We start from the raw sequence: 26498 nt of genomic DNA on the forward strand, positions 1-26498 counted from the left end.
CAGTACTTACTTAACTTTTAGGTACTTCACTAGTGGAGACCATGCCATGAGACATTGAGGATACGTCTATACAGTAAATTAAGCATAATTAAAATGGCTTCCAGTACTAAGGCCAATTGGCATGCAACAGCTGTCTCCATATTTACAAACTTCCAAACCCTCCAAAAATTGCCTTTTAGAAATTGTTCCTGATCTGCTCTAACTCCCAGATTATTCCCAGGTATTGTCTCAGAGAGCTTGACTAGTTGGCAGAGGTCAAATTTATGGCTTGGACTCTTCTTACAACTTAGAGTGAATTGATTTCTACAGTCAAGTAATGTTGCCTGGCACTATTTAATTTTCAAATACACTAGGACTCTTCATTTTACAACTGGCTCCATACGAATAGACCTTTGCTTCTATGCAGGACCCCAGTAATTTAGTTGGAATTCTGCATGACAATAAAGTACTAACAGTGCAGGTAAAATGGGAGTGTTGGGACCAAGTTGAGAAGAAAGATAAAATGTTAGTGAGAGATAAGAAAAAATTATGACAAGATAGTTACTGGCCATGAGGAAAAACAAAAACTAGGTCAGCCCCACTACAGGCACCTGTAAAAAGGTGGTTCCAGCAGGATTTTGGTGTGGCCAAGATTCCAATGAGCATCTTTAACTTTAGTAAGTTTTGGGGGTTTTTTTTAGGAAAGAGCAATAGAATAAATATCACCTATGGTCTTTTAGTTTGACTATAGGAAAATACTTTGTTGGCTTTTTAAGCCTTTTATTGTTTTGCAGTATGTATGCACTGTTGCAGAGACCTTGGCTTGAACTTTAATGTCTTAGGAACACCTAAATGTTACCTGTGGGTTGAATTTTCTTAGTGTACTCTGTTTTCCAGTCATCTCTGCAATTAACAACTAATTCACAGGAGGAAAAAAGATGTGCTGGAGGAATAATAGATCTATTTTAAGTGAAGTTAGTAGTGTGAACTTTCAGATTTTGCTGAAGAAAAAATGCTTAAAATGTTAAACAAACTGTGACATTGATGATATATCTACAGTCATTCAATAGATGAGCAGAACTGGCTACTGATTCAAAAAACAAAAAGGAACAGGATGTGGGTGCACCTTAGGAAAGAGATTGTTCAAGGAAGATCCTGCCCAATGTCTCTAGCAGAGCTAGATTTTGAAGTGATCATTTGGGCTGATCAGAAGCTGATGAATTTATCTTCTGTTTTTTAAATAAATTAGATTTAGTAAAGAATTCTGTCTTTTCACACTCAGAAACCCAAAACTGTCTCAAGAAGAAGAAATGTAATTTTTCAATAATAAAGATTAGCACTATGGTTACTTGTGGATCTAGAAATAATATTTTTTTAAGGTGTAAAATCAAGTTTTTCATTATAACAAGGAGATAACTTGCATACAACAATATCACTTTTATAATGTGCTTCCATCTAAATCAGACTCCAGAGAAATGAAAGGAAATTATATACACACATTGCAGAGAAGGACTCCAGATCCTGTATATTAGTATCTCAAAAAGGGCCACAGAAGTAAACAAAAACGTAAAAGAGTTGGAACAAAATGTCTACAAAGAAAATTATACTGAGTTAGGTGCCTAAAAAAGGCAGGTATTTAAAACAGGATGACAGTTTGGAAGTGCTTAACTTTCTTCCTGGACTGGCAAAGGTGTTTTGGCGTCTGTTGTCCACTGGCTCTCAACTACTGTCAATTAATTAAATTTAGATTAAATCATTCATCCTTACAAACACAATAAAAATCAAAATAACATCATCACCACACCAATGAATGTGGACAATTTACACACATTCCACCCCTCGTTCTTCACCACAATTGCAACAAAAATTCCACACAATTATTCTGCTCTCTAACATTGCTCAGTCCATGTTTCGCCCATTATCCCTCCCAATTACTATTCTTATATTGAATTCTGAAGAGCCCCCTACTGGGCTCCACAAATGACTGTGATGGGTTGACCTTGGCTGGCTGCCAGGTGCCCACCGAGATCCTCTATCACTCCTTTTCCATCAACAGGATGGGGGAGAAAATAAGAGTGACAGGGAGGTCATTCAACAGTTACCATCACAGGCAAAACAGTCTCAACTTGGGGAAATTGATTTAATTTATTCCCAATCAAACAGAGCAGGATAATGAGAAACAAGAACAAATGTAAAACACCTTCTCCCCACCCCTCCCTTTTTCCCAGGCTCAATTTCATTCCCAACTCTTCTAACTTCTTCCTGTGAGCAGTGCAGGCATATGGGGAATGGCGTGGTCAGTTTGTAACAGTTTGTCTTTGCTGCTCCTTCATCCTCCCACTCTTCACCTGTTCCAGTGTGGGAGTCCCTCCCACAGGATACACTCCTTCACGAACTGCCCCAATGTGGGTCCTTCCCAGGGGCTGCAGTTCTTCAAGAACTCCTACCAGGAGCCTGCTCCTGTGAGGGCTTTCCACGGGCTGCAGCTTCCTTCAGGGCACATCCACCTGCTCCAGTGTGGGGTCCAGCACAGGCTGCAGTGTGGATATCTGCTGCACTGTGGTCCTCCATGGGCTTCAGGGAACCAACCTGCTTCACCATGGTCTTCACCACAGGCTGCAGAGGAATCTCTGCGCTGGTGCGTAGAGCACCTCCTCCCCCTCCCTCAAGGTTAGTACCTTGGTGTCTGCAGAGTTGTTTCTCTCATATTGTCCAACTTCTCTCTCCCAGCGTTTTTTACCCTTTCTTCAATATGTTATCATAGAGGTGCCACCAACATCACTGATTTGTTTAGCTTTGACCAGCAATGGATCCATCTTGGAGCTGGCTGGAATGGCTCTGTCTGACATGGAGGAAGCCTCTGGTGTCTTCTCACACAGAAGCCACCGCCTGCAGCCCCCACTACCAAAACCTTGCCACATAAATGCAACACAGACACATAAGTTCTTGCTGCAAATTCAGTGGCAAGGTAAACAAAGGTAAGGAATAGCTTTAAAATGTGTAAGAGGTGTCAGGGGACCATAAATAAGTTTTCTAATGTGAAATTAGAAAAAGGAGTCTTCTAGCAGTCCAGAAGTGAGGTCCTAGACCTGCTTTTCCACAAATATAATGCAAAGCACTCAATACAGCTTGTTTCAAAAAGAACTTAATGCATTTATAGGTGGGTTTGTTCTGCTTGTCTATGACACAGGGTTTAACTTGATGACTCAGAAATTGCTGTGAAATTTCTGTGCTTTTATATCTGCCGATAGCAATAGGCTAATGATAAAACATGAGTTAAAAACATTATCATCAGTATGCTTTCACTAGAAAACAACAGGAGGTTCATTCTTATTCAATTTATCCTTGAAAAGAAGAAAGCTCTACTTTGCACAGCAGTAACAAGGATTTTGAAATAAATTAAATATCTATCAGACTCAAGACAAGATATTTATAGAGATATCTTCATAACAGGTATTTTAATTAAATTCCAGCATCCACATTATATCAGTGCTCACAAGGGAGGCTGATGTAAAATAGAAAGAGGTTGCTGTCCATCATCCAGTCAGCTTCACTGTTTAAATACATGTTGACACTTAAATTAATTCTTAACAAAAAGAATATGAATTTCCAAGTATACATTTACATGTAGTACTGGAAAGGAAGGACTTTCTTTCATGGTGCATTTGAGGTGTCAGGATGCTGTTTATTCCCATTTAACTAATCCATTATATTAATAAAGAAGATGCAGAAATCTAATATAATTACAAGTTTTTCTTTTGGATCATGAGCCAGCACATGTTCACTTCTCTCTCTCTAATTTTCTAAGTATGACCACATTCACCACAAGAGTAGAGAATACAGCTTGGGGCAGGAATTTCTGAAATCACTGAAAGTGAATTTCCCAGAGGTCCCAGTTCACGGCCCCTTGATATATAAAACTCATTGCATCCTATTAGATTTTGTAGTTTTAAGAGTTATTTTAGATGCATTTGAACATTTTGTATATATTATTTCTCTTGATATTTACCTTAAACATAAGGTCACTACAATGTCTCAGTCCATCCTTAGTTGCTGGGGTTTTACTCCTAGGCAGCAACAGAGGGTAATAACCCTGAGACATAAATGACATCTGACAGTAGTGGGTGTGAATACAACACAGTATGCCATTTCTATGCTGCTGAAGTCTAACTGTTTTTCAGGGACAGATTTGCTTTTTTGCTACAGGCAACTAAATTACTTTTTATATTAGGTATTCAGTTCCCACTTTAAGAAAGGCCACCAACCTTTACTGAGAAAGGCTGAACGTGTGAAATATATTGGAACTTTCTCTTGCCTCAGTGAAACCTTTTCAGGTCATACACAGTCTGAAGGAAATAAAAAGACAAATTTTCTGATGGTATTTGAGGGATACTGGCCACAGAGATGTTCATCTTGTAAACAGAGGAGTGGCACTACCCTTATATAGGTAGACAGTAAATTTGGCTGCTACTTTTGAAACCAGGAAGGATCTTGCTAATCCTGGTGTTCATCTTCATTGCAGGACCATGAAACTGAAGAGTCCTGGATGAACCAGCAACTGCAAGTGAGTTTCTGAGATTGTTAAAATTCAGCATAGTTTTTATGCTCTACAGAAGTAACCTATGCAGAAGTGAGTCAAGAGGGCTTTGCAAAGCCATCAGGCCCTCTCCTGTGACTCTAGCCTCTTCTGTTATTCTCAGCATAAAAATGTCTTGCTTTTTCCCTGGAAGAAAAATATATTGCATAAACCCAAGTAAATTGTACACCACACAAAATACTAGGATCTGAAGGACCTTCTTTGATAAACTGCTCAGTCTTACAGCCTTTGACAGAAACTAAGTTTGCCAAAACTGTGAATGAGAATAGAGTGAAAGACTTTGGAATATAGAAGGTTTCAGGCAGAAATGATCATTAAAAAAATCAACAAAGAAGATGTAGATGATGTGCTGAACATTAAATATGTCTGTTCATTGAATGAAGCATTTGCTTTTGATCTTCTGTCTTCTTTCTTAAAAGGATTATCAGTCATTTATTTGTTTTTCCTTTACCAGTCATTTATTTGCTTTTTCTGTGAAGAGAAAGAAAGTCAAATCCATATTTAGAAAGTCCTAACATGACAGCTTCAAGTACTAAACCCCTGCGTTACAGCCTTTTAAAGTAAAGTAACAATAATTGGGGCAGGTGAGAGAAAAGGAGAATTGTGTTTTATTTTAATGGGCCTTTACACTGACCTGAGTGTATCTTTTAAAAAAATATCTATATTTAAAAAAAAAAAAAAAAGTCTAGATAATTATGGAGTTAATTATATAGCAGCATATAAGAACATGACAAACTGCTCATAACAAAACGATTCCATCTCATACTATCTGTTCCATTGGTCAGAAGAAATCTGTAAAAGAGAGTTGCTCCAAGCAACAAATTTGCACCTTGTGTTATCCTTTCTTTGAGGTATAGTTTATGTAGGCTAACTTGAAAAATTACAATTAAAGCTTTTATCTTTCTTGCAGAATTTTTATACACACTTCGGAGACTCAATTATTTTCCAGTGCACAAGGCTCTTAAATTAGACACTTTGAACTTGAGGATATGGAATTAAGAAATACTGAAGTTTAGAGAGTACATTTAAGAGTCTCTGTAGCGACAAATACGGACAAAAGGCTGCAAAATAGAAACAAGACAGTCGTTAGGCACACATACAATGCAGAAAATTTAATTGTTTTCAGTCACCCACATTCTTGCTCTTCTTTGCTAGCACAGCTGCAGCGCAAAGCCCCAAGCTTGGCATCAGTTTGGAAACAAACAGTGGAACCTGCTTTGGGAACTACTGGTACCTCAGGCTCGTACAACATATATACACATTATCATTCTAGCTAAGAAATAATATGAAGTAGGAGTCTGATATAATGTTGATGTCTACCATGTAGATGCCTGTCTCTGAAGTAATACAGTAATGTTGCCAGTGGAAAGAAGTAAGTGCTAGCAGGGCAAAATTAATCTCTTCCTAAAGCAGACATGTGAAATAGATCAGATGAATAATTTCTTAGAAGTGCCCATTTCTTTCAAGTATGGGATATTGATAAGAGGATTAACACAGCTGTAGATCTCTGCAACTAAAATAGAAATAAATCCCAGTTTTCACACACTACTGTATACCATAATCACACAGTTATAGGTATTTCTCTGAAGCCTAACAATCCAAGTTGGCATATATAATATAGACATAAAAGACTATCTGAAGACATGTCCACTATCATCAACAGAGCAGATATATAAAATATACCTCCCTGGTTTAACTAATTGAAAAATAAATTTAAGGGATTCACTAGTTATCCAAAAAAAAAAAAAAAAAAAAAAAGGAGAGGCAAAGAATTTAGGTTATCTAATAAGAGAAGTAGGTCAATATATTCCCTAATTTTAGAAGGGGAAAATAAACCATAATGAGAGCAGCCAACCAGGATAGACCTGATTTTTCTTACAGTTAAGTAAATGATAGAAGTTAAGACCAGAGAATGGTTGGAAACTTACAGCTCTCCCCAAGATGTATCAATCATTGTAATTTCTCACATACAAGCATAACACTGCCTCCCTTTTAGGCTGCAAATTAATGAAAATTACACAAACATGAGGTTTGAATAATTTAATACAGTGTGACGACTAACTTAATTTCTCCAGTTAATAAAAGGGAAGAAAGTCTTCACAAAATGCTCTTCACTGCTATTATCAGTCCAATTCTGCCTTTCTGGTGGCAACAGAAGGTCAATTTAATGGCTTTGAAGGATCCACTAGTAACAACCCAGAACCAAAATAAGCATCACACCATTATCAGTCACTCATCAGACAGTGAACAAGTGGAAGATGATTTTGTGGTTCAGACTTAGTTCCTATATAATGATGCTTCGTTTCCTCTGAACTATCTGAAAACTGCCTGTAGAAGTGTTTTGAAAGGAATTAGGGAGGACAGATACTTGCAAGACACCCACTTTACTCATCCATGAAGAGACATTTATGAAGACATTCCGGAGCTGGATGAGGTGGACAGCCATGGAGTTTAGCCTTAGAGTCAAAACAGGGGTTCAGCAATACCATGTACGGTTCCAGACTATGATCCTGAACAACTGTGAGTCTAAAGAAATCTGTGTTATACATCTAACTCTACTGTCCAATCTGTGACTAAATGAATTCTAACAAACACCGGTTTACCTGCAAATATTCTCAGGCATATTCAATTTACTCATATGGACACAACATGTGACTGTATTTGGGTGAGTCACTTAATTCCTCTGTGCTTCATTTTTTCTATGTTGATGTCTTACTCAGAAATTGCGGTGATATTGCCTTACACATAAAGACAAACCTGGACACATACTTTGGGTAAATCTAGCGATACCTCCACTGAAATAGTCTTTTAACTTATTTCATAATCTCTACTGTATTATGTGAATAAATTTTAAAAAAAAATAGTAGAAGTGGCCCATTTAGAATGCTGCATTCTCATACTGCATGCTTTCCTTGGAAAGGATTTCTTGAGAGAAAAGACTAGAAGAACAACACTCTGTATTCTCTACAACCACTACTTAAAAAAGAAAGAACAAAAATTCTAATCTGAGGGGCAAAAGAGAGGAGTCATAATTTTTATGCTCTTAGTTATTGGATTCACCTGAGCAATGACCCCTCTGCATGATTTTCTGCACTATATGACTCAGCTATGGAAAAACATTAATTCTTGCAAGATGTTTCCAAGCAAAATATCTGTATTGATTCCCTGTCTTTCTTCAACATTAATCTAAGCATCATGGGGATGATGAGTTCTTAGGTATCTACGTTCTCATAGTATTTAGATTATTGTGTTTCAAAGTAGAATATAATCCCCCATAAATTAAAAAAGAATATTTCAGAAGATTTTTCAGGAGGTAAATTATAAATAATAATTTGCTACAGTCATACTCAATTAAAAGGAGTCAGCAGGTAAGCATAGGTGCTGTGTTCTGCAGTTTGCATTGTGTTAGACTGTTCCCATCTTCTGTGCAGTTTTGTTCCAGGAGAAAACCCTGAGGTGTAGTATTTCTACTGCATGCAATGTATTTGTTGGGAAAATATATTATGAATTTATACATGGGAGAAAGCAGCTGTCATATGGCTATGACTGGCCAGCACACCTTCACATTAGAGAAGAGTTCAGAGGAGAAGGCCAAAAAATCTCAATCAGCTCAGGGAAGAATGTATCATAAAGAAAGCTAAACTTAACACCAGGGAGGCTGGAGGGTAATGTTGGATTTAGATAAGACAGCTGCACCATTGAATCATCACTTTCCCCGAGAAAATTAACACAGAATAATGTTTTCCTGAGCTATCCAGACCAGTGTGCCAGGGCTGGGAGAGCACATACATGGCTCAGCCCAACATAAAGTATAAAATCTGGTCAACTAATAGAACAAATTTGGAAGAGATCTTGATCTGGCTTCAACTCATGCATGCCTTCCTAGGGACTGGGGATGCCCAGCATTGTAACAGTGAACATACCGAGACTGGTGATGAGAAACATGTTTGTACTGTGATTCAACCAGTACTGCAAGTGGTATGTTATTTTTCTGTTGTGATTTCAGTACATTGTGGCATCACTCTGCTAAATCAAAATCCTAAATATACCAAATAAGTAAATTTGATAATAAATATTAAACCCTTCTCCTGGTCAGAAAGTATTGAACTCGGACAGTAGCAAATGTGGAAATGCTTTTAAGATACAGTCAAGATGAAAGTTAGATCTACTGTTGAAGTGCGTCAACTGAAATTTCCAATAATATGGTCAGAGTTCACAACTCATGGAAAGCAAAGCATAGGAAGCATATAGTACATGCCTGGTTCTCATACCAGATTTTAAGTGACAAAATGGATCAAGCCTATCCCTGATTTCTAGGAACATCCCATGTCCCAGTCTTTCATTGTTTAGCTGTAGATTGGCTGGGATACTCCTAAACAAAGAATTACTTCTAGAACTGTAAATTAATAATGATCCTATGAAAACTTCTGTAGCAAGATTGTCAATTATGCTATTATAGGAAAAAAACCCAAACAGACAGGAACACAACGCATGCTTGCCTTGCTTGCCTCAGCAAATCAGACTGTGATAACATGGACAACTAATCAAAAATAGCTAGTTTTCAAATCATAAGAACACGCTTACAAGGATACATTAGATTGAACTGTTGGAGAAAATCAGTCACTGGGCATTTTAAATGTACTTCTACAAGTAAAATAATTTGGAATACTACTATTTTTGGAAGTTCTTAATAACATAGATCCAGTTTGGTTTTTTTTTTTTTTTTAAATACAGGGAAAAAGCAGTACTGTTTCAATGGAGAAATATTGTACCAGATGATTCTCTCTTTACTGTTCAATGAAAAGGTGTGATAGAAAATATCACAGCTGTAGTACTATAGCATAGCATTGAATGCTCCTTGAGTTATTTTCCGTGTTTCCTTAGTAAGGTGTATATATGTTTTTAATAGAGGGAGGTGGTTCTTTTCTTAGGGAGTGTCAGGTCTGGTTTTCTACAGTGGTTTTTAATTAAGCACTTGTCAGTCACTTCCCATTGTAAAAATAAACTTGAGGTTGTTTCACTCACAGCCTCAAATGCCAAAGCTGGTGTATGAAGCCAGCTGAATGTGCTGTATGTGCCATGTTTCTTCACACACTTCATTGAGTGAGCAAGCCACAGTGGAAACACTGTGACTCATAACTGAAAGTAACAAATTGCAGCACATTTTGACCAGATTAAATTACTGAGAGAGAACCTTATCTCAATAATGAATGTTGGGAGCAGATAAAACACTATATTTTCTGATTTTTGGTCATCATAACATATGTCATATGGTGAATACCTAAAGCAGTAGGCGACAGTCTACATTCCTCGCTGCAGTATATGGGGTGGGCTTCAGCCAAGCAAACATACATGTCTACTGTCATTTTAGGCACTGTGGGAGTATCCTGCCAGCTTCCAGCTGAAGCTCCAGAAAGTTCTAAGTTGCCTGTAAATATGTGCCGTTTTCAGGTAGGTATCTTAGATAAAATAGGACATTTTAAAAAGCACTAAATGCCTATAGCACAACTCAGGGCAGCCCTTACCTGCTTTGCTGAATATATACATGTTGGTGTGTTTATCTATGTATATATACAAATACATACACATGCATGTATGTCACCCACAGTCAAAGGAGATAAGCATCTGTATTTATGTACGTGTATCTGCATGTGTATACAATTTCCTTTACATGAACGCATAAATCCTCTGGATCCAGTAAAGTGCAAGCTGAGTTCAGAGCAAGGCTTTCTCCAGCCTGCTGCACCACTATACCACTACTCCACCTTCCATAGGCTGCTGTGACATGCATGTTCACCACATTCATCTTAACTGGCTCTGCAGTCTTCCCTAGGCAATTAATGCACAATGTTACCTGTTCTCCATTTGGGACCCTCATTACAAAAAGGACATTGAATTACTTGAGCGTGTCCAAAGAAGGGCAACAAAGCTAGTGCAGGGTCTGGAGCACATGTCGTATGAGGAGCAGCTGAGGGAACTGGGGTTGTTTAGTCTGGAGAAGAGGAGGCTGAGGGGAGACCTCATCATCCTCTACAACCACCTGAAGGGAGTTTGCAGAGAGCTGGGGATGAGTCTCTTTAATGAAGTAACAAGTGACAGGACAAGAGGGAATGGCCTCAAGTTGCACCAGGAGAGGTTTAGACTGGATATTAGGAAGTATTTCTTTACAGAACGGGTTGTTAGGCATTGGAATGGGCTGCCCAGGGAGGTGGTGGAGTCCCCATCCCTGGAGGTGTTTAAGAGTCGGGTCAACATAGCGCTTAGGGATATGGTGTAGTTGGGAACGGTCAGTGTTAGGTTAATGGCTGGACTAGGTGACCTTCAAGGTCTTTTCCAACTTCGATGATTATTTTTTTAAGGTTATGTTGTCAGCATTTTAGTACAAGCATATTCTCTTTTTTTTTGCTTTAATCTAGGTGACCTGGTCCTTTAATGGGGCTGATGGGTTCTTCCAGAAAAGTGTCAACCACCATCTGTTTTCACATGTGAGTTCTCAGTTACCATTTCCCTGTTGTTGAAATATTGTCAATCATTTGCTAAGGTCTAAGATTTTTAATAACATTGAGGTATTTAAAGATCCACAGTGTCTTCTCTGCCAGAAAGGCTATTTTTTTTTTTTTTTTTTTTTTGTCAACAGATAACATTTGGCTAAGGAGAAGTTCCCTTCTCATTACTTGTCACAGACCATACTCCAAATCAGTGAATCAAGTGAATCTGTGCATTAAATGAGTGGCATAAAGGGGCACTCGGCTCATCTCCACAGGTGCTCTATATTGTTGATAGCAGCATCAAAATGGTAATGGTTAATCAAGCATGTCACCTCCCTTCTTCTCTTTACTGGGTGTGAATTGGGCACAGTCTTGCTCTTTTCTCGCATCTCAGAGTGCTAGACAGTGTGCTTGGTTTGATGAGAGAGAGGAGGAAGAAAGCAAGTCAGCCTGGGAAGCAGGGCTGCACCTTCTGTTTTGTCATAGAATAAGGAAGAAACAGAATCAAGACTCTGCTTTTCAGAAATGGGGTCTTTATTCTGAGGGACAATCTCTCTCTGACCGAGCACAAATAGACCTAAATCTAAACTGGAAATTTGTGTATTGTGTATGAGCAAAGTATCAGACACACATTACATCTACCTAATACATTCAGTTAATAATTTCAGAAGAGTACTGCTTTGCTTTTAATAAAAGAGCTGACATAGAGCCATACAATCAAACAGTCACACAATGATTATAAATGTATCCATATTTTATTTAAGACAGATGATTTGTTCCAATTAGAGAGAAGTACTGTACAATAATTGGCATTTCTCTAAGGGTTGCTTTCTGTGAAAAGGCAATAAAAAACCCCTAAGTCTGAAATGCAAATTGCATTTAAACCAACAGTTTTATTCTGTTTCAGTAAACTCTGATCTCAGATGGAAAGAATTGTGTAATGATATATTTTTGTACAAGATGGGAGGAGTAGTGTGTGATTTTTTTTCACTATAGATCTCCTTTGATCAGTCATGTTGGATGGAATTCATCTCACCTGTCTTTAGCCAGATAAATGTTAGTCATCTAGTTTAATCTAATTTCTCTGGATTGCCTAGAGACAGATGGGCACCCACAAAAGACAGCTGAGCCATCCTCAGCTGTTCGGCATCTATGGGATGAATTGTACTCCAGATCATCTTATGTCTTCCCAGTAATTATAAAGAAGGCATAAATGGCTAGTTGTGGTGGGTTGACCCTGTCTGGATGCCAGGTGCCCACCAAAACTACCCTATCACTCCCCTCCTCTGCTGGACAGGGGAGCGAAAATATAGCAAAAGGCTTGTGGGTCGAGATAAGGACAGGGAGGTCACTCACCAAAACAGACTCGACCTGGAGAAAATCAATTAAATTTATTGCCAATCAAATCAGAGTACAGTACGGAGAAATAAAACCAAATCTTACAACACCATCCCCCCACCTCTTCCTTCTTCCCGGTCTTAACCTAACTCCCAATTTCTCTACATTCTCCCCTCCAGTGGCACAGGGGGATGGAGAATGGGGGTTACGGTCAGTTCATCACATGTTGTCTCTGCAGCTCCTTCCTCCTCAGCAAGGAGAACTCCTCACACTCTTCTCCTGCTCCAGCATGAGTCATTCCCACGGGCTGCATTTTTTCACAAACTGCTCCAGTGTAGGTCCCTCCCACAGGGTTCAGTCCTTCAGGAACAGACTGCTCCAGCATTGGTCCCCCACAGAATCACAAGTCCTGCCAGCAAACCTGCTCCAGCGTGGGATTCCTCTCTCCACGGGTCCACAGCTGCTGCCAGGAGCCTGCTCCAGTGTGGGCTTCCCACAGGGTCACAGCCTCCTTCGGGTGCATCCACGTGCTCCAGTGCGGGGCCCTCCCTGGGCTGCAGGTGGAGATCTGCTCCCCCATTAACCTCCGTGGGCTGCAGGGGCACAGCCTGCCTCACCATGGGCTGCACCAGGGCCTGCAGGGGAATCTCTGCTCTGGTGCCTGGAGCACCTCCTGCCCCTCCTTCTTCACTGACCTTGATGTCTGCAGAGTTGTTGTTCTCACATGTTCTCACTCCTCTCTTCAGCTGCTGTTGCCCTTTTTTTACCCTCTTCTTAAATATGTTTTTCCAGAGGCGCTACCACTGTCGCTGATGGGTTTGGCCTTGGCCAGTGGTGGGTCCACCTTGTAGCTGGCTGGCATTGGCTCTATTGGACATGGGGAAGCTTCTAGCAGCTTCTCACAGAAGTCACCCTTGTAGCCCTGCTGCTACCAAAACCTTGCCACACTAACCCAATACATTAGAATAGGTGCCTAAATTTTACATAACTGAAGTTATGCTACATGAACATGAGTCTTTGTCTCAGCATGACTCAGCTCTTCATAGTACTGCAATTTCACTATTAGATTCATGATGTAGTTTTGACTTTAATCCACAACAAGTTCTAAATATACTTTGAGTACATACACCTTTACTTACAGGAAAATTCCACTGACATCAGTTACATTGTTTGTATAATAAGACAGCATCATTCATAGTCCTCTATTTTGTAGAGGAAAATTTGTTTCCAATTCCTTTGTGCTTTGTTCATTATCTCTGGCTTTTCCTTAAGCTGATAAAAGAGGACTTTTTCAGTAATTTTCTTTAAAAAATAATTCTACATTTCCAGAATTTTTCCAGAAATGTCAGTTGTAACTCAATATGATCTAAGACAGCAAATAGTAAAAAATTTTAAACACCTACCTAGGAATTGTAAAAGAGTTGACTAAGGAGTTCTCTAGTTACTGAATACTGATTTTCAATAATTCTTGTAATATTGGGAAGGTTCCTAAAGACTGAAAAAGGCTAATGCTGCACTCACAGTGTTGCTCAAACGAAGTAATTAAAATAGACCAATCTGACCAGCATCAGTAAATATGGGAATGGCTGACACTGTTAATGAACAATTAAAAGAATGATTAATGATTTATGGAAAACCATTAGATCTTTTCCAAGTAGTTTGCTCTTTTAATGATCCCAGTTTGGTTAATAAAGGTAATGAATGCTGGTGTAACATACCTCCACTTCTGTAATGATCATGACTCAATATTGCTTGACATTTTGATTAAGAACTAAAATGATCTGAAATTAACATGATGCACCAAATGTATGCATTAAAAATAGCCATGACAGATCTCAAAGATAATTAGAGAATCAGCCAATGTGTTTCTGAGAGAGCAGAAGGAACTGCAGGAGTTGGTTCTTAGCTTTATGAAACATGCAGTTCTTTTCAATAACTTAGAATGAAGCAAAATCACTGATAAAGTTGGCTGATGTCACATATACTTGGAAAACAGTAAGTATGAGGGGAGCGGATAAGTTCCCCAGGGCTGAACAAGTGGATTGCTTTGTCTGCTGAATGGAAGCAGACACATGTATTTTTATTTTGTCAGTGGAAGTTAAACATCTGGAAAATAGGTGTTATTGATAGAACAGAAGCTGGTGGGCAATGCCCCTGGAGACGACTCTGGAGTGATGGAGGAGTGATAGCTGAATATCTTACAGAATATCCATAAGACCAATATACAGTCACAAACAGGACTTGCACGGCTACATTTCCTTTGTACTGACAGAGCTGTGACTGTCACCACATCCACATATGCTGGTCACAATTTATGAGAGTTGTTGATAGCCTGGAAACTGAGAAATCAAAAGTCTTGCCTTGTAATGGCATCCTGGGAGTTGAAGCTAAACTAGTTTATCAAAAACTCTAGAGTGATAAAGACTTCCCTTAAGTACCTATACTGAGAGTAAAACATGGATAATGGGTACCCCAATCCAGCTGCCAAAGTTATAACAAGATCCAATCCATACTGGAAGTTGCATTAGACAAATTAAGGCTAAAATAAAGATGTATTTTTACAGCTTTCAGTTTAGTTACTCACTGAGAAAATTTACAATAGCTCCCAGTGCATATTCTTGACACTGAACATTTAAAACTAGGATGCGATACTCATTTTTAAAAGTGTAATTCAACTAAAAATCTGGTGAAACGTCATGGTTAATATTACACACAGCCAGACTGTATTTTTCTGGAAACTCTCAGTTCAGTTTTTTTAAACAACAGCAAATCAATGACCTAATAGATGCAGATACTTTTAGTTTTGAAAATGTTTAAAAGAAGCTCTTAGCATCCAAAGTTCAGTCACTTGTCCAAGGTCATACAGGACGTATGAAGCAGAATAAGACACTAACTCATGATCTCCAGTGCTCTCAATATACTCTTCTTTCTCACCATTTGGGGATCATTCAGATCCAGCAGTATTCCCATTCTGAAAATGATGAGTGTTGAAAATAAGCAACAGAAATACAAATGCAGCTGCAAAAGCTTTTGTTTCTGATTCATTTTCAAATCACTTTTAAGCTGATAAATCAGAATTCAACCCACACTGGATGCTATGTATGATACGGTTAATCCATCTGGGGTGGGGGTGATGATGTTATTACTTCAAATGAATTATTTACACCTAACTTCAAAATCTTTGGTTTGCATGATTTGTTGCCGATTTTTGTTACAGACTTGTTAAGACATCCTGCCATGCAGGCCATCCTGTTTTGTGCAGTATAGCATCTACCTAATGCTTGTCATACAAAAAATTCTCTACTATACCAACAGCCAGCATTTCAGTCTCCAAAATGTCCCATGAAACCAAATAGAGAAGCACTCTACTTTTTATATATACTTTATTTTTTCAGCTGAATGCCTGGCACCATGATACTATCTCTTTCTTTAATTTAAGTATAAGGTATTGTCATTCCTTGAAGGATAGCTTGCATTGATATTTTATATTTGACTTGAATTCACACCCAGGCACAAGACATATAAAAGTAAGAGAATTACATGCAGAACTCAGAGTTTGAGATCTGGACTAAACACAGTGGTATCCAAGGTCCTCGTGGTATACCATGACATGTCCCATCAAGCACATGGTCTTGGACAGATGGCTGGCACCACAGGAAACAGAGACAAGTGTGCAAAGACAACAAAATAAATGTAAAATTGAGCTTTAATGCTTTGTTTCCTCAAGTCCACCTACACTTCAGATGTTCAAAAAATAAGGTCTCATACAACCTAATTATCTATCTGCCCAAATACAATCATGCATTTCATAGGCTCTTTGTGGCACATTTGTTTTACCTCAGCTTTATTCTTTTCTTGGTTTTTGGTTTTGGGGTTTTTTGGGGGTTTTTTTGTTGTTGTTTTTGTTTGGGTTTTTTTTTTTTAATGATCCATTTTCCTTAACTTGACATGCATGAAAACTAGAAAGACAGTTTAAGTCACCTACTCTAGGGTAGGTGTTTGAGGTTGTTTTTCTAACTTCCTAACAAGAGGTAGTTAAGCAAGAAAGGACAGTGGAAGAAGAGAAAAGTGGGATTGCAACATATTTTACAGGCACAATAAAAATTCTCATCCTGTGCATCGGTAAAGGTGTAGGTGGCTGAAATCTGTTAGGTATGTAGTAACCTAGCAAGAAAGGGTTACTCAGTTTCTTTCTTCATGTGGTGCCAACATAATTGCTCAGTACATTAAAACATTACCTCAAAACATCCCAAATATTTGCTTGCGTGGGTGTTTCCTCCCCCATAAAAGTGGGCGCAAATCAGAACCATTCACCCACAGGCTTCCTGACAAGGAAGCTGGAGACATGAGAATTCATGTGTGAGCCAGCCTGCAAACCAAATCTGGCTCATCAGGCTGCATAATATCAAATAGAAAGGTCTTTGTTTTTTTCTATCCCATATCCAATCCACTGAACAACTTTTTATTGTGATCAGGAGGGTTTTCATAATTTAGGGCTTGTGCTTTGGTATTTTAATCTAGCACAGTATAATTGATATTTACTGGCTTAATTTATTTTATCTTCAACCTAAGCTGTTATATTACAAAAGCATTACAGAACATATAAAACATTTTGGGATCTGGGAGCATTACTTACAGTGCAGGAGGCAGATTGTGAACATCCCATAGCAGAGTTCATATCAGTCCATATTGCTTGTTAGGGACGTTTCTTCTTTGGTGTATTAGTCAAAGGAATGCTTTCAAATGATCCAAAAATACTCAGTTCAAACAGGGGCTAAGGTTTTGCATCCATCACCTTTAATATTTTGCAAGTTGTGTTACCTGAAGAGTGTGTCAGCCCCTCATCTGAGGAACGGGACCTCTTTGTAACCACATCCTAGGAAGTGCAGTATGCTATGTGAATAGCTATAGATGAAATAGCTATAGATAGAAAGGAGCAATAGCTCTTTTCACAGACATTTTTATCCTAAAAAGTAGAACTAGGTAAGGAGATTAAAGATTGCTATCATGGAATATCTTATTGCTATCAATGTTTTCTTATTTTTGGTGTTGTCTTATTTTACCAGGTAAGAAAAAGAATGACAGCAGTACCGTATAACACGTGCCTTTGCATCCATACCTAACACACAGCTTCTCACACAGCCCACATCCACTTTAACACCTTTAACAGCTGAGAACAGCAGCACTGAAACAGAAAGAAGAAAACAAAGAAAAAAAAAGTTTTATTTTCCCTGGGAAACTAGATTTGAAGCTGTTCCAGGATCCCTAGCACGTGAAGGCCTTAGGTGAGGCTGAAGCTCAGCCCCCCACTCAGCCATGTTTTTCAGGTGAGCAGCTTCATGCTTCAGTATCCTAAAACTGTCAGTCCTGGAATAATCCGTAGCTATCCCAATGTTACAAACCCTGTCATTCTGTCAGGCAGACTGTTGTAGGTTTAGGAGCACACTGCTTCCAGGGTCTTAAAGCAATTCATTTTCATCTCCAAAGCAAACGTGCCAAATTGCTTAACACAGATCTAGGAACACTGTAAACACAAACTTATTTGTAGGGTAGTTCATCAAGCATCCAGACAAAAATACTTCCTGACATGTTAGAAAGTAAACATTTCAGGCTCAATGAACTAGAATTTTCTGCCAAAATAGATTTAGTTGATTTTTTCCTACGTTCCTACTTTATCTCTCACTTTGTAAGTCATAAACATTGAATAAATTCACCACACTGATATGGTCAGCTAGGGGCGTTTCTGCAGGGCAATCAATTTCTTGGGATGTCTGTCCCAGTGAAAAACACATATCTTGTAAGTAGATATTTGGAATAAGATTTTAATAGCTGAGGCAACAAATCACAAGGTTTTACTTTATTTTTATTTTTATTTTCTCTATGGAGTGTTCATTTTTTTACATTCTTAATTTCTGACAGTTGTATCTGTTTCCCTTGAATTTTTTTCTTTTCTGAAAACCCTGTGGCATGCAGCTAACAGTATTTGTTGTTTAAATATCTTCTTTATGGTAACACATCATTCAAACTGGAATATTGTGGATCTCTATTACAGGGAATGGATCACTAATAAGTAATCAACATTTGAACAACAGAGTTTATGTAAGATTTGTTACAGAACCAGACTTCAAAGCAGCCTCAGTGTGTGCCAAATCTCTTAATGAACACAATTTTTCATGTTACTGTATACTGTATATGATCCAAAGCCCTGCATACACTTTCTGAAGATTAGAAGAAAGTCAGCCATATAATATGATATGTATAAAAATAGCAGTTCAAAATGTCGAGTCCTTAACTCGTAACATACATGAGAATAGTTCTGAGTCAGTAGGAAGGATGATTTACTCTGGGATTGTAACCTGACCTCTGCCATCCTAGCAAAGACAATTGAATTATTACTGACACTGTTCCTCTGCATGGAATTTTACAGTCCATTTTTAAAGCTAAATAACATAAATTTTGAAACACCACCCTCCAAACTGTGGCATTTGAGGAGCCGTTTCACAAGAGTCAACCTACATGGTTGAGGCAGCAAGAGGATCTGAGGAGAGAAGCTTTTCAGCTGTCCCACTGTCAGCAATGCCCACTCTTCAAAAGCCAGACCTTGAGTAGTCCTAGCAAGATCACTGCTCTTCTGTACTGGCATATTCAGACTAGGAATGTGTCACATTGAATCTCTGCCCTATCTTTATATTGTTAAAGAACAGGTTTTTATCCCCAGATTATTTTAACAGCTACAGTACTCTGAAAGTACCATTTGCCTTAGTACAATCACCCACTGCAAAGTAATGCAATCAGGACTTGTCTCTTTTTATTTTAAGCTGATGAAGACTCTGCCTGGCAATGGTCTCCTTTCCACTATGATTCGCATCCTCCTGTGTCTCAGTGACCATTTTTATGTCAGCATTTGAGATTTTTGGTCTGGAAATAGTATGCCCAGCAGAGGTTTGTCAGTTATAATTGTTAACTGGCACACCTGACACTCTGCCTAAATGGTTAACTCAATTCCTTATAAAAATCCAACAGCTTAAGGAATGAACTTGAGAATTCCACTTTTGTGGAATGTGCAGACTGTTAGATGCTAAAAGTTTATACATTCATATCTCAGAACAGACTCAAACAATCAAAGTAACCTTAAGCTGCTCTATTATTACAAATTGTTCTCATCTACAAAATAAGTTGCTTTTTGAGAAAAAGTTTTTAGGAAAAGTTTTTGTACCTGAGAGTATAGAAGTTGCCTATGAGTACAAAGGGGAAAAGGATGCTAGGAATCTAAACACTTGGACAAGAAAACTTTAGCAGGTAATGTTGATGATGGTGATGCCTTCCCTAAAACCTAGTCTCAAGATCTGAAAGTTTTCTTTTCTCAGTTATTTTTTACATGCATTAGCACACTGATCTTTATTACTTGCTTTCACAACAATGGGTTATGTTGACTGGAATACCAGGAAAAATAAAGATAAGTAATATAGAAAATATGTTATTCTGATGTTTGCATCCCCAGATTGGTACTCCCTCTGGGTTGAAATTTTTTTTTTTAATTATTGCTGCACACAAAGTGTAATTTTCTAGGGCTTGATGTTTTTTGTCCTTTAAGAAACATTAATTTATAATTAAAAGGTCATTTAACAAATAGTTTATAAGTTCTGATTGCTTAAAATTGAATCTAGGAAGATTTTAGAGTTTGACTTCAGCTATTCCTGTCGTACTGGATGACAGCTGAACTCTGCTAACGAATATAAAAGTAAATGCAAAAGGAAACAAACATTTCAAAGAAAGTTTCCATTTCTGACATGCCATGCAGAGTACTGCCACAAAGGTATTTATCATTACAAAGGAGCATGAGCTTTTATGATGTGCTGTTCTACCTTCACAAAATGCTGATTTGTCAAAAGCAAAATGTTTCTTTGAATATGTGGCTTTTGATAAATCCTCCCTGATTTTCTGCTAAGTATTGTTCTTAGCTGCTTGGTCAATGGCCCCAAGCCTGGTACAGGCTGCTCTGGTCGGTGTCCCTTGAGCTTCCTGACAATCATCCCAGCCCATGTTGGTAGCTGCAGCAGTCAGAGGGCCAACCAACCTGGACAGATCCTGTGCTCCAGGCACAGGGTTGATGCATGATCTTCACAGTGGTTTTTCTCCATGGCCTGGATGTCCCTTTTCCATTTGATAGCTATTCAGAAATGGTGAGTGGTGCCCATGCTGTGCCAATATCTTTTGGCAGCTCATCATCCCATAAAGTATCCATTATTTTTCCAACATTTGGCGTGCCAATAAAGAGTGACCCTCTGGACAGGGTAATATGCACATGGAGATGATCAAATCTGAAGGCATATTTTCAAGACTTTTCCTCATACAGGAACTGCTGTAAAGGCTGCCAAGACCCTACAGACTGACCAAGGAGTCAATCCTTGTCTACTCTATCCCCCAGCACGTTGTAATGCACCGAAACACACCAAGAGACATCTTCAAATAAGTGATGTTTCAACTTTTTGGCCGCATTTTCAGTATCCTTCACCAAAACAGTGTTTTTTCCAGTAAGAAACAAATCTTACACATCCAGGTGTTGTTTAGGATCTTTTCCATTGCATTTTCTAACTACATATATGTATAAGTAAATTTCTAAAATAAGTTGCCATTTTGAAATGAGAACTTGAAAGTCTTTGACTATAAAAATTAAAAATTTATTTTTGTTAAGAAATTAGAAAAACCAACACATAATTATAGTTTAAATGTTATTCAAATTTGTAATTTATTGATAGAAAAGTTGAAACCCTCTCATGAAATTTCATGCTGTTTTAGTAGTCAGTGCTCGTATAGATTACAGTGAAAAATATACTGTGCTTAGAACTTCTCCACTCCACTGTTAAAGACCACCAGACAGCCTAAATAGAGGGAGAAAAAAAGAGGAATTTGAATTTTTGAAAGTAAAATATTGTGCAAAGCTCTCCTGTACTCTCTAGAAACAGCGTGGGTTGTAACTTTTAAGATAACAGTTTTAAATTAAACTTGAAGTATGCAAACTTTGAAAAGCAACAGAGTTGAGAAGGTGTGGGAATCATGGAAGTATTTATAATGAAATTTCAAATAAAATTATTTTAAAAAATTACATTCCTGTGGACTCAAAAAATCTGGTTAGGCTACAATACAAGTCTCTTTGGTTTTGCTCAGATGCTTTCAGAAAATTTAATTAACTTAAAAAAACTCATAAATTCAACACAAAACAAATAATGAAATTAGAAGGAATGAGAGTGTCAGGAACAAAATAGCTACCATATTTTTTGGTGTGCTGAAAACCAAAGAGAATTCTTGAACAAAAGTACTGCTTCTTCCAAGCTGATGATTTCCTGGTTTTCAGACCAATATAAATTGTACCTAAGGGAAAAATGGGAGAGAACTGGATTCCTGGGTTAGCAGGAAATTATTCAGTTGGATTTTTTTTTTTTCTCTTCTACACTAGAACAAGACCAACGAAGTCAGCATGTCTTATGAAACAGAATTCTGATGGAAAAGATAAAAGTCCCCACTTTGGGCTGTTGAGCATTTTTTTCTCACTTAAACTTTCTCACTGCAAATTAAATTTTTAAAAACCTTGTCCCAGTCTGAATCTTTCATAATGCTCTGCTCCTACCATCTAGTGATTCAAGGTGAATGTTGCCTTCTTCAGACTGCTGACACAGAAGAAAGCTCCTTCAGGAACAAAGATGGAAAGACAACAGAGAAAGAAGAGCAAAAGGGGAAGACAAAGAATAAACAGAAATTTCCAGCAAGTATTTCTAGAAGATTCAGCTACACCCAGTCTTTATTTTTGCTGCTGCACCTGGTGGTGCAAATCAAAGTTTTTCACCCTTCTCAAAGCTGCTTTACTTTCTGCAGAATGATCTGAAATCAAAAAGGTGTTTTGAAATTCTCAGTTTCTATTAAACTTCCAAAACCCCTCGACATGAAACTGGTGTTTTTTCCTGGCAATCTGTCACTGCTACTTAACCATCTTTAATAAGTCTTAACAAAGTGTTTCTTTGCTGAATTACTCTGAACATTTGTGTGCTTGCTGTGCTCTGACTTTTATTCTTTGAAATACAAGTGCTTCATGACAAGAATCAAGTTCACAAACTTGTCAATAGCTTAGAGTGTATTGTGTCCTTTGTACACAATAATTGGCAATGTGAATTTTTCCAGAAAAAAACAGAATCACACAGAATCATCAAGGTTGGAAAAGACTTTGAAGATCATCTAGTCCAACCATTAACCTAACATTAACAGTTCCCAAATGCACCATATCCCTACGTGCTATGTCGACCTTACTCTTAAACACCTCCAGGGATGGGGACTCCACCACCTCCCTGGGCAGCCCATTCCAACGCCTAACAACCTGTTCTGTAAAGAAATGCTTCCTAATATCTAGTCTAAACCTTCCCTGGCACAACTTGAGGCCATTCCCTCTTGTCCTATCGCTTGTTACTTGGTTAAAGAGGGTCATCCCCAGCTCTCTGCAACCTCCTTTCAGGTAGTTGTAGAGGGCGATGAGGTCTCCCCTCAGCCTCCTCTTCTCCAGACTAAACAACCCCAGTTCCCTCAGCCACTCCTCGTACGACATGTGCTCCAGACCCTTCACCAGCTTCGTTGCCCTTCTCTGGACACACTCGAGTAATTCAATGTCCTTTTTGTAGTGAGGGGCCCAAAACTGAACACAGTAATCGAGGTGCAGCCTCACCAGTGCTGAGTACAGGGGTAAGATCACTTCCCTGTCCCTGCTGGCCACGCTATTTCTGATGCAAGCCAGGATGCCATTGGCCTTCTTGGTCACCTGGGCACACTGCTGGCTCATGTTCAGCCAGCTGTCAATCAACACCCCCAGGTCCCTCTCTGACTGGCAGCTCTCCAGCCACTCCTCCCCAAGCCTGTATTGCTGCTGGGGGTTGTTGTGGCCCAAGTGCAGCACCCGGCATTTGGCCTTATTGAAACTCCTACAGTTGGCCTTAGCCCATCGCTCCAGCCTGTCCAGATCTCTCTGCAGAGCCTCCCTACCCTCAAGCAGATCAACACTCCCACCCAACTTGGTGTCATCTGCAAACTTAGTGAAGGTGCACTCGATCCCCTCATCTAGATCATCATTAAAGATGTTAAACAGGAGTGGCCCCAAAACCAAGCCCTGGGGGACACCACTTGTGACCGGCAGCCAACCAGATTTAACTCCGTTCACCACAACTCTTTGGGCCTGGCCATCCAGCCAGTTTTTTACCTAGTGAAGAGTGTGCCCATCCAAGCCGTGAGCAGCCAGTTTCTCCAGGAGAATGCTGTGGGAAAAGGTTTTCAGCTTTTTCATATCTCAGCACTCAATAACATCTTCTTTAATCTGTCCTCTCCAAGGAATAGATACACGCAAAACTGAGAGCCTTTAGGATCTCTGCCTGCTCTTTAATCTCTTTAGAGTATTTTCTGCTGAATTCCATGGCCTGGAAACAGTAAAATCTTGATCCAAGGCATTCTGCTGTTTCCATGCCTGGCTATTTCACAACCATCTCCCTCCCATTTGATCTATCTCAGTCCTCAGCTCCATCTCTGCCAACATGGGCATCACCTGTCCCGTGACAGCAGTGCATGCTGTCAAGGAGAAGGAAGGATTGGCTACCTGTAATTGTGATTTCTAATGACAGAGTCCCCTTCCTCCCCATCTCTTTAAAAGAAGAAACACCTGAGGACATACAAGTTGTGGGGACCTACTGCTACTGCCTCTTGTCACCACAGACTAGCACCGCCTCAGGGTTGTTCCAAGGTGGATATTTGACTGCGAAGCTGCGACTTGGCAGTGCATCAGTAGTGATTGATAGTTGGGGTGTTCCCAGATCTCCTGCAAATCAGGGCTCTCGTCCTGCAAGGCAGAGAATTACAGGCCTGATACCACACCAGAGGCCTTGAGAAGTGGAGATGCATGATGCGGTGTGGGGGAGTACGGGAATGAGATGGTAACAGATGGGGCAAAGGCTGGCATTGGAGACCTTATGGCTATAAACGACTCACCAGTGATCAGTTACAGAAACATAGGACTAGATTTTGACAAAACAGGTTTTGGGGGTAACAAAGAGAACAAAGAAGTAGTATCTAACGAGTAAGACAGGCAACATGCATAATAAATTCAGGTGAGACTCAGAGCTGCAGACCAGGCAAGAAAAATCACAGTGTAGAAGCATGTTAGCAAACACAAAAATGTCCCTGAATGGATCCTAGAGTGAGAAAGAAGAAATCATCAACATGAGCATCCTAATCCTCCCAGTAAAGGACCCCAGATGCTGACAGCTTCCTGTAACACCCCCACCACAAACATCAGGATGAAACCAGCAAGTTTACTACCCTGAGGAGCAGAAAAAGAGTGAGTAGAAAATCAGGAAAAGGGGTAGCAAATAAGAAGTGCATGTATAACAAGTTTAACTGAATTATTATAATTACTAGAACTTTTTCTGCATAGACGTATTCTTTCTCTTTCTGCAACAATTACTCCTGGATTAGCAATGATTCCTGAATTAGACTGGTAAGATTTTAATTATACTAACAATAAACTCTTGACTTTGTATATAAGGTGGTTTTCCTTTTTTCCAAAAACTAAGATTTTGAGTGTAACATCAGCTCCATATCAGAATAAAGAACAAAGAAAAGTACTTACTGGTAATACCAGTAAACTACATCATTATGACAAGAACACATGGATGTTGTCAGGAGAGCATCCACCCATTGCAATATTCATACAGAGGTAGGTCACTACATGAATTCCTGAAAAAAGTCCTTTGACCTTGCCCCTAAATGTTACCTGGTGCAAAATGATAGATACAGAACAACTGAGTAAAACTTATGGGTATATGGAGCTGTGTATGAAGCTGTCTGCTGCTTTGCCTTCTGCAGAAACAGTCTCAGATGACATTAAAAATCAAAAATCTCTCTTAGCTAACAGAGATCTGCAAGATATGAGCAGTGTATTCATCTCATCCCTGGATTTCCATAACTACATGGATGGGTTGTTGTTTATTTTCCTTTCATTGAGAAGACTATCAGACCCTATGTTTTGAGTTCTGTTATTCTTAAAATATTCAGATTTAAAGCTCACAAGTCTATAGTTTAAAATGCTTGTGTTTCTCTAGTATGGTAGACTCAAATAAAATGGCTAAATATATCAAAAGAATTGGTTTTACAGTCTATAACCCATTACTTCTGAGAGTCATCATCTATCAAAGCTTATAGCAATTTATTAGTGTCAGAGAAAAATTGGCATTCCCCTCGTCAGGATAAATCCTGCACAGACTGTTACTCAATGAAAAAGCCATCATACTCTCTTTAATCAGTAGAAAATAGTAAATGAAGACAAAACCCAGTGATGTTTCTTTCCTTAGTCACAATTTAAGGAGAAACAAAAAGGCTACAGAATGTTAATATGGGACTGCAAGGACACAGCACACTGATGGATGCCAAATGTAGAGTGCAGCATTTATTCTATAGGCCAATGAAATAAAAGACATCACCAAAAATGAAGGACAACTAGTCCAATTGCAAATGGTAAATGAGTTACATTTTCTGATAGTGGAAATCAGTAAGACAGTCAAAAGTGATTGGACACGTAAATGAAACAGGAAAATTAGATCTGTCAGGCATACTTTGAGCTTGATCTGTTTCCTAATGATTCTGTTTGTATTTTAGTATGTAGACTATTACTTCAGTGGTGTAACTCTAGATTGACGCTGGTAATGAAATTATTTATTTATACATAGACCTGAGGAAGTTCCAAATATTGTGACCGATATATTCTCCTGTGGCATCCTTTCAGTAAATAAAACATCAATTTCTTTGTTCTTTCTTTGGATAAAAATGAGTAGCCATAATTTACACAGTACTGTCAGCTCAATGCATATTTGTTATGATGCTTTGTAGGAATTCCTACTGACCTCTCTGAACCTTCATGTTTTTAGGAAGTCTGGCTTGCCGCAGGACCATTTTTTTAGTTGCCATTTTGACACTAATAATTCATGCTGCAGAAGAAATCTTCACTATGTTCCTCTTTCAAGATATACTTTATAAGACTTATTTTGTTATCGCTTTTCTTTTCTGTCTGT

The sequence above is a fragment of the Strix uralensis genome, chromosome 2 (assembly GCF_047716275.1).
Source record: "Strix uralensis isolate ZFMK-TIS-50842 chromosome 2, bStrUra1, whole genome shotgun sequence".
In the NCBI taxonomy this organism is placed as follows: Eukaryota; Metazoa; Chordata; class Aves; order Strigiformes; family Strigidae; genus Strix; species Strix uralensis.